Here is a 9730-nt window from a genome sequence, read left to right as displayed (position 1 = left end):
TTAACCAAAAATATTATCTGCAATTTGTTCAGGTCTATTTTATGACCAACATTGTGTGGTTAACAGTAGAAATGTATTTGGGATTTTAGAGTCTTTACTCACTGATTTGGTTTTGGATTTGCAGTATTTTTGTAGATTCATCTCTGCTCTGTTTCATTTTGAGAAGGATGAACCTGAAATATAAATCCTTCTCCAAGGAAGCAGTTGAGTTCCTTGTTTACTCAGTACTGTTTACGTGGTTTCTTCCAGCATTTTTTCAGCTGGAGGGGAGAGAGAAGAGAGATGTCATTCTTCTAACAGAGTCAATCCTTCTAGTTTTGTATTCTCTCCAGAAGGAGCTAATGGTAGTAAATTTTGGAATTACATCGGCCAGAGAATTGATCAATTTAAAGTGGGGAGGTTTCAGTGGCTTTAAAGATGAAGCAGATGCTGCCTCTGTAGTCAAAAACATACCAAATTGGTATTCATAGTGTTCATGATGACAGTCTTTGGTATGACATCTTTCATTCAAGTGATATGATTCTTCACTACAAGTTTCTTTTTGAAGGAAGCAAAGAGTAATTTTAGCAGTTTTATTTCTGTTGCAAGAAAGTTGCAAAAAAAAAAACCCCAAACAAACCCCACACCTTTTTGCAATTTGGAGCTTGTTCGACAGTAAATTCATATGGGGTTTTGAACAGGAAACAGAATGCTATGTGCAGCAAATAATATTTCTATGTGGAAATACTGTTTTGTTCTGTAGATAAAGTGATTTCCTGTACAGAAAATGCTGTTTTCTATCCAAAGAAACTACATGTGAATTTTGTGCAGAATAAGCCTCCCCAATTACAGCAGTTTCTCTGTTGGAAATAGCCTTTTAGGTGTAGTGAAATAATATTTCTGTGTAGAATTTTGTCTGTACGGGAAAGGCTGTCTCCTGGATGGGAAATGTTTTTTCTGCACAAAACAATCACAACTGGATTTTTGCCAGGTAAGTTCCAAATTGCAAATAGCCTTTGAAAATGGTGTGGTTTATGAAGTCTTTCACACAACTAAGAAAACTGCTGAAAATATTCAGGAAGAAACCTAGTGAAGAACTGCATCCCATATTCCTTTGAGGTAGAAATGTAAACCTGTGAAAAACCTTATTACTCAAAGGCTATAACTTCTAAAGTTTATTTAAAATTTAAGTTTAAAGTAAGGCAACCCAGACCTTAAATACAAAGAGTTTGCAGCTCCTACTCAAAACTCTTACAACAAAGGGTTTATGTTAAGTAGCAAAGAATTGTTATATATTCCTGATGATTGATATACAGTGATTCACAATCTTGGGTCCCTAGATATTATTAGGCATTGCCAGAATCCATATTTGCCATGCTGTTTGGGGCTTCTGTGAGTTTCCCTACAATATCTAGAGATCCAAGATTGAAAACCACTGCCCAAATCAAATACACTTGTCCCTCCGCATTTGCTATTTTGACTTTTGCAGATTTGATTATTCATGGATTTTATTAATATGTTCTCTCTAGGAATATTTAGCTCCTCCAGTGCAACTGTTTGGTCAACTTTAACCAAAAATCACACTGAAGGACCCAGAGATTCCTAGCGAGAACACTCCACTAGGCATTTGTAGCTCCTCCAGTGCTATTCTATGGTCAATGCTCACCACATGCTAACCACAGAGTTGCACTGGAGGACCTAGAGATTCCTAGAGAGGTGTTCTTTCAGGCAAAAACAAAACAAAACAAAAAACAAAAAAACAAAACACCATAATGTTTTTGTTATTTGCAATTTTTCCAAATGCACAGAGGCCCTGTGCCCCTAACTCCAGCGAATGTGGGAGGAATGAGTGTAGAAAGAATATTGGCCAAAATCCTGCATTAGATACTTATATTTACCCTTCCTTATCCATGGATTCTGCATCCATGGATTTATCCATCCACAGTTAGAAAATATTAGGGGGGGGGAATCAGAAAGCAAAGCTTGATTTTGACATTTTACACAGATAGGTCCAAAACACACTGGAGAAATGATCCAGTTTGAGACCACCTTAACTGCCCTGGCTCAGTGCTAGGGAATCCTGGGAATTGTAGTTTGTTGTGGCACCAGAGCTCTCTGGCAGAGAAGGCTACATGTCTCAGAAAACTACAGTTCCCAGAATTCCCTAGCATTGAGCCAGGGCAGTTAAAGTGGTCTCAAACTGGATTATTTCTGCAGCTTGTTTTGGACCTTCTTCTCAAAGGTGCTATAAAATCCTTTTGCAAACTGATATTCCAGACTAGCGTGGCTGTGTCTCTGAACTCTTTTGGCTATTTGTTTACAATTATATAGTTGGCCCTCTTTAGCCTTGGATTCTTTACCCATGGATTCAGCCATCTCTGGCCTGAAAATAAATATATTTTAAAAAAATCTCCAAAAGCAAACCTTGATTTTGTCATTTTATATAAGAGACACCACTTTACTACACCACCATATGTAATGAGACTTGAGCATTCATGGATTTTGGTATCCATGGGGGGTCCTGCAATCAAAACTCATCAGATACCAAGGGCCCACTCTAGTTAAGTATACTTAAGTTAACTAAATTAAATATAACTTAATTAAGTATACTTAACTAAGAATTCCCTCCTGGCCTAATCCTCCTCCAGATCCGGGAGAAACATGCACCCATACCTTATTGCTGACAGAATGAATCTCTTTCTCCCTACACAGCTGATGTCCTGTGAAGTAGGGTTGAGGGAGAATTACAACTGTGTCAATAGTATCACAATCATGATTAGGTAGCAATCATGAATATGGAACAGTTGCAGATGTGTAAATCTAGGTACTGCTTCATATTCACAATCACTATTTAGGAGTTTATCTCACTAGGAGATCCCGCGGGAAAATGGGAGTTAAACGAGATTTAAAGCAAAGAAAACCCGGAAATGCCCAAAGTTTATCACACAACGTCGCTGTTAACGTGAAGTTAATCCAAACGTAAAGCAGAGAAAACTGGCAACTTTCAAAATAACCAGAAAGTAAAAAAGCTGCTGTTTTTCTCTGTTTCGTGGTCAGATTAACGTCACGTTATTTCACTTGGGCAGTCCGCTAGTGTGAAAAACTCCCCAAATTTGCAAGTTTTGTTTAAATTCAATGGTATTTTAAATCCCATGGGATCTCGCTAGTGTGATAAACTCCTTAGTGAAATTGCAGCTGGAAGGGATGTCCCATCAGGAGCACCAAAATATGCAGGTAGTCTGCAAGGTAGGTGAAGGGAGGGGGACAAAATCCCTCCATCAGTTGCACAGTTGCCTTGCTCTGCTCCAGCATAACTACTGGTTAACCAGGCCCCCAAATTCACATGACAACACATTCTACCTATTATATTGGATCATTTGGGGGAAAAAGCATGCAGCCAGGCCATTAAACAACCTGTTTCAAAAATGTTCAAGGTCTTCCTGGATGAGCTTCATAGTGGAAGAGCAAAGGAAACGCTGACATCAGCAAATTCTCAGTGCATTAAGAAAAGCTTATAGATAACATCCCTCTGCATCATTGACTGTTCAGAATCCAAGTTCTAGCACATTCATTTAATTTTTTCCCCTCAGGAAGATTTTGTGTATGAGGTATGTGATGGATTTCACACACACACACACACACACACACACACACACACACACACACAAACAGAGGCTTGATGGCCATCTGTTGGGGATGCTTTGATTTAGATTTCCTGCATGGCAGAATGGGGTTGGACTGGGTGGCCCTTGCAGTCTCTTCCAACTCTATGATTCTATGATTCTATGACACACACATACTGAATTCTACAACTGGTAGGAAAAGACATTTGAATCAAAAGTTGATCTGAAATAATGGAGGCATATTCCCATTAAGATTTGAAACCTCTCTCTTGCCACCCACCAATACTCCTAATTTTCTCCCTGAATTTGTAACTGCTGCTCTTTGAAACAAAAGCTGCGGCTGCCTATGCAAGATTGGGAGAGATCCAAGCCTGAGATTTTCTTATCACTCTACCAGGGCTAAAGCAGCCATTCCCAGAATTTTTGTCGAGGCATGCTAAGAAGATGTGTCAAAGCTAATGGTAGTACAGGGATCAGCCATTTCCTTGTGACAAGGAGTTACACTGGACTGCAACCAGTTTTTCCTGCAGCTATAAGAATTGGCACCTAAATTTCATTTTAGTCTAATCTGTGCTGTTTGACACCACTAGAACTACTATGGCTCCATCCTATGGAATCCTGGGATTTGTAGTTTGTTGTGCCACCAAAGATCTCAGACAGAGAAGGCTAAACATCTCACACAACTGCAAGTCCCAGAATTCCATAGAATTGAGCCATGGCAGTTAAAGTGGCATCAAACTGTATTATTTCTGCAGTGAAAATTAGACTCCAGTCACCTAAATGTAAGAAGAAATCACTGTGGAAGCAGAGTGATTCCTAATAATCAATTGAATGTGAAATGTTTCCATCTATGAAACCTTCACATGTCCATTGGCAACTCCATGGAATAATAGACTAGGTAGAAAACATTTTCAAACAGACATTTGAAGAAAAGGCTGTGCTTGCAATGCAAGTTGTTATGCAGTGATTGAGCTGAAATTTCCAATTTATTTCTCATGTCCTAAGCTTCTTATTGCTTTTAGCTTTCAGTATTAAGGTCAAGAGGACTAGCTCGGAACAACATCCCTATGAAATGCTAGTTAGAAACAATTCCCCTTGGCTTTCCTACCTAATGAGTCTTTCCCATTACTAAATTATCGTGTCACGAATCAGTCAGTCTGCACATATACTTACAGAATTAATGCAGTTTGACAACACTTTAAATGCCATGGTTAAATGGTATGGAATTCTGGGATTTGCAGTTTTGTGAGATATTTAGTCTTTTCTGTAATAGAGCTTTGTTGCCACAACAAACTAGAAATTCCAGGAGCCATGGTCATTAAAGTGGTGCCAAAGTGTATTAATTCTGAAGTTTGGCAGCAGCCTGTGACCTCATTGAACTTCTTCATCATCATTCTGAATTTGCATTGTGACATTACACTGATTCATAATATCATAATGAATATTTAATCTCATTGTTCATTGCTCAAAACCCTTGCTTCTGACAATTTATTGAATATTTTCAAATTTTCCCCCGAACCTATTCATAGCATTGTATTATGATGCAGGAAAGTTTTTGAGTGCCGAGAAAACCTGACAAGAAGAATCCTGAACTGACAAGATTCTTTGCATTTTGAGACCTAATCTGTGCGAAATTCTCGTGTGGTTGTTTTGTAGAGAAAACAGCATTTTCTGTGCACCAAACAGAATTTTCTGTGCAAACCAATTATGTGCAAATTTTATGCAGAATAAATCCCGGTTTGCAAATACTCTTCCACAAATTGTGTAGTTTTTTTTAAAGACTTTCTTGTCGGTGCAAGAAAATTACTACAATTAGTTATTGCTGCCTTCAAGAAGAAACTTTCTGAAGAATTACATCCTTGATCTTGAATCACTATGACACCATGATGCAAAGTCAGAATGAGGGAAATTGTTTGTAACTTCATCCTCATTGTGAATTTGCATCTTGACATCATAGTGATTCATGACATCATAATGAATATTTAATCTCATTGCTCTCTATCACTGAAATGAGGGCACGTTTTGTGGACCCTTTTACTCCCCTTTAGCTCATCCCTAAGAAGACTTGGTTCTAAGAAACAAGAAAGACAACTAATGTTTTCTTGCAGACCTTGAGACTCCAGGAAAGAAAAAAAAGGGCCACTTCTCCAATAAAATCAGTGGCAAAACATCCTTTGACTTTCACTGCAGCGGGAGATAACTCAGAGCAGTGTAACTACTCTTTGGAGCTCATAATCAAAGGGGATTAGTTTCCACAGAGAAATTTGTTGAAAGGCTTATTAGAAACAGTCTTCGGGGATCAGTTTACATTACCAAGGGAGTTGGAGATAATGGAAAGTCCAGTCACTTCCAATTTGTATCGAATTTTTGTGACACAAGTTCTAGTGAGGCTTTATCCTCAAAGTTTATCCTCTTTGTGTCCCAAGATAAGCAATTTAAAGTGAGCTCTGCCTTTGACAGTTGTTGCCAGACTGACTTTGTTTTAGAGCCTTCTCCCATTTCTGATATCAAATCTGCTGTTACTGAACTGGTGAGATAGGAAAAGTGGCACCCTAACGCATTGTCCCTTCTCTTGAGACTGTCTAAAGAAATGACCAGTTCTACCAAGCATTCCTGGAAAGGTTGCTTAATGGGTTTGTAGCATTAAAATAATGGAGCAGGGGGTGAAAAACCAAAATTTTCCTATTCACCTTGCAGACAGAGTAATTTGTGTGGTTATTTGAGCAAATTTGTTTGCATTTAACATACCGCATATTAAGCCACATGCTTTAAAAACCTTGGATTAATACAACTGACCATGTCAGCTCCTTTTCCACATAGGATGTAGAGCCAAGCTACATGATTCCATCTTGGAAGGAAGGCAGGAGCTAAATAGATATTTAACTAGATTATTATTATTATTATTATTATTATTATTATTATTATTATCCCATAACTGATATTTAAGGCAGTTTAAAAAGTGAATAAATACAATATAGTAAAACATACAAAGATCAACATTAAAAGGGGATTGAGCTATCAACAACATTCAAATCATCAGGGACAAATTCTTCTTGAACATGGCCACATAGCCCGAAAAACCCACAAAAAACTATGGATGCCGGCCACGAAAGCCTTCGACTTCACGTTCAAAAACAATTTCAAACATATTATTAAGGATAAGATTCTTTAAAAAAAATACAATGAAACCATTTTGTTGTTGTTGTCTGCCCTCAAGTCGTTTCCAATTTATGGTGACTCTATTGCAAACCTATCATGGGGTCTTCTTGGCAAGTATCATCAGAGGGAGTTGGCCATTGCCATCTTCTGTGGCTGAGAGAATGTGACTTGCTCAAGGCCACCCAATGCATGAGCAGGGATTTGAACATTGTTCTCCAGAGCCCTAATGTAATGCTCAAACCACTATGCCATGCTGGCTCTGTGAAAACTGTTTAGCATCCCCTTAAAAATCAATTTCTTTAGAAACCTTCAGGTCTCAAAAGCTGTGGGACTAATAAAAAAAAAACACACCTTTGCCTGAGAATGGAAAGAGATAAAGGATAGACATTCTAGCCTTCTGGGGAAAGGCATTCTAGAGTCTAGCAGCAGCCACCAAGAAGGCCTTGTTACCAGGTATGGCCTCAAATCACATGAATGAGCTTTTTCCTGTTCTTAATACACATGCTGAATAGGGTTCTTGTTACCTTGACCAAAGAGTAGCACATCTTAGACAAAATGAACTCAGCAAACCATGTTTACACAGAGATGTCTGCAAGGTGGATTTTACTGAACCCAGAGAAATGGAGATATATGTGCCGGATGCATTAGGAAAGAGCAAATATTATGTCTTGATGTTGGTGTGCCTTTTAGTTGTTTCTGACTTACAAAGACCCTAAGAGGAAACCTATAGCAGGATTTCTTGGCAAGATTTATTTGGAAGGGCTTTTCCTATGACTTCTCAAATGGCAAATAGTACATACAGAATATATTGGACCCTTGGTATCTCCTTTGGTTCCAGCATCCCCTGTGGATACCAAAATCCATGAATGCCAAAATCCCATTAAGTCACACAATAAAATGGTATCCCTTGTACAATATGGCAAAATCAAGACTTTATTTGGGGGATTTATTTAGTTTATTTTTGTTTTAATATTTTCAAGCCATGGATGTTTGAATTGGTGGATAAAGAATCCATGGATATAGAGAGCTGACTGTACAAACAAATAATTAATAGACCTACCTGAGTTAGTCTGGAACATTAGTAGGCAAAAGAATCTTGTCACACCTTTGAAACTAATTGCATGAACGAAGTTGTAGCTTAAGCTTTTGTAGACTTGGTCTACTTCCACAGATGCAGTTGAGGACCAAGTCTATGAAAGCTTATGCTACAACTTCTCTTGCACAGTTAGTGTGCAAAATAGCTAATGCCTAATAGATTATACTTGGTCTACATCCTCACTTGCATCTGAGGAAGCAGACCATATCTACAAAAGTTTAGGCTACAACTTCTCTTGTACAGTTAGTCTCAGATAACTAATAGAACACAGTTACCTTAGGTTGGGGAGATGCCAGAAGTTTTCCCCCCTATGTGAGACTTCAAAAATAAGGAATTTCCAGCAAAATCTGGCAGTAGGGGAAAAATTATTTCCCACCCTTCCAAGAACAAATAATTTAACACAACACATCACTTTCAATGTTCCAAACTTAGTTTGGGTTTTTGAGTGTCATCACCCTCACCTCGAATTCAGAACAATGTATTGGTAGTGAGTAAACTGGAGCTTCTTGTAGTGATCTTATTTTTCCAAGACTGAGAGACCTTCCAGTCTTGGTTTTGGCAAAGTTCTTCTAGATCTATTTGATGACTCCCAGCCTGGTGTTTACATGACAAATCTATGCACTATAGCTCTTGTATTAGGTGATCTCTGCATCAAACTGGATAGTGAAATGTCTGTTATTTTTGTCTTGGGCTGCTACTTTATTTAGATGCAGCAAACACTGAATTATAGTGGCTGTTTTATCTGTAATGCTTGCATTTCTCAAGGGAAGCTGGCTTATTTGTACCTTTCCTGACAGCATTGGTTATTTATTTTTGGAGGAACAGAAACAGACTAGCATATCTCAATGCTATCATAATTGATTTCTCTCCTATTGCCAAATCCCTCCTAACATTCATTAGGACTAAATAATAGGTTTCAAGATGATCCATTATTCTGTCATTTTGAAAAATCACAGACTGAATATGGGCTGGGTTGGCTTGCCTACCATTCACATTCTCATGGTTACAACATCAAGTTTCATCGATCACCCTGCTGTACTTTTTACAGGTGTCTCACCAATCTCCATCACAGCCGCTCTGCCCTCAAATTTACAACCACACTTTTCTTCATTTGTATATGCATTATTTGAAATGCAATCTTGTAAGCACTTGAGAACATTTATGAAAATCTTTCAGCTATGGAAGTTCATGGTTACACGTACACATGGAAATATATTTTGCTGCTACTGAATTGATTTTCCTACAACTTAATTGGCTACAAATGTTCCAAATAGAGAAAAGTATTCTTAATTTGTTAATTATAATGCCAGTGTCGATTATACTTGTGCAATCACATTACTGTAGTGAAAAGCACTTTGGAAGCCAGCCCAACGTTAAAGTTCATGTGTGCCCTCAAGGATAGATTATTCGGACCGAACAGACTTGCCAAAATAAAGCTGCTTCAGGTCACTTTGGAAGTGTGCTATTTAAATGATGCACGCATCCTAAGAGGCTGAAAGCCATGCCAAAGCCATGCTCCAGTCCTAAGGGCCAGAGTGCAGGTTTGGCACAGCTTCCGGCCTCTTAAGATGCATGTGTCATTTAAACAGCATGCCTCCAAAGTGACCCAAAGCAGTTTTATTTTGGCCTGCCTTTTTGGGCCTTATTGTCCCCTGGTGACTGTTACTTTCCATGTCAGTAGGGTGGTGAATCTTTTCCTGGAACCTTGGACAGGTCTTCTAAAGTTTGATTCAAGCCCAGAACAGAGTCAGCACCACAGTTATAGGGATACCAGGAGACATTAGTGCCATACTTCTATAATAATAATAATAATAATAATAATAATAATAATAATAATAATAATAATAATAATAATAATAATAATAATAATAAT

Source organism: Sceloporus undulatus, chromosome 3 (genome assembly GCF_019175285.1).
Source record: "Sceloporus undulatus isolate JIND9_A2432 ecotype Alabama chromosome 3, SceUnd_v1.1, whole genome shotgun sequence".
Lineage (NCBI taxonomy): Eukaryota > Metazoa > Chordata > Lepidosauria > Squamata > Phrynosomatidae > Sceloporus > Sceloporus undulatus.
Note: the sequence above shows the minus strand (reverse complement) of the source record.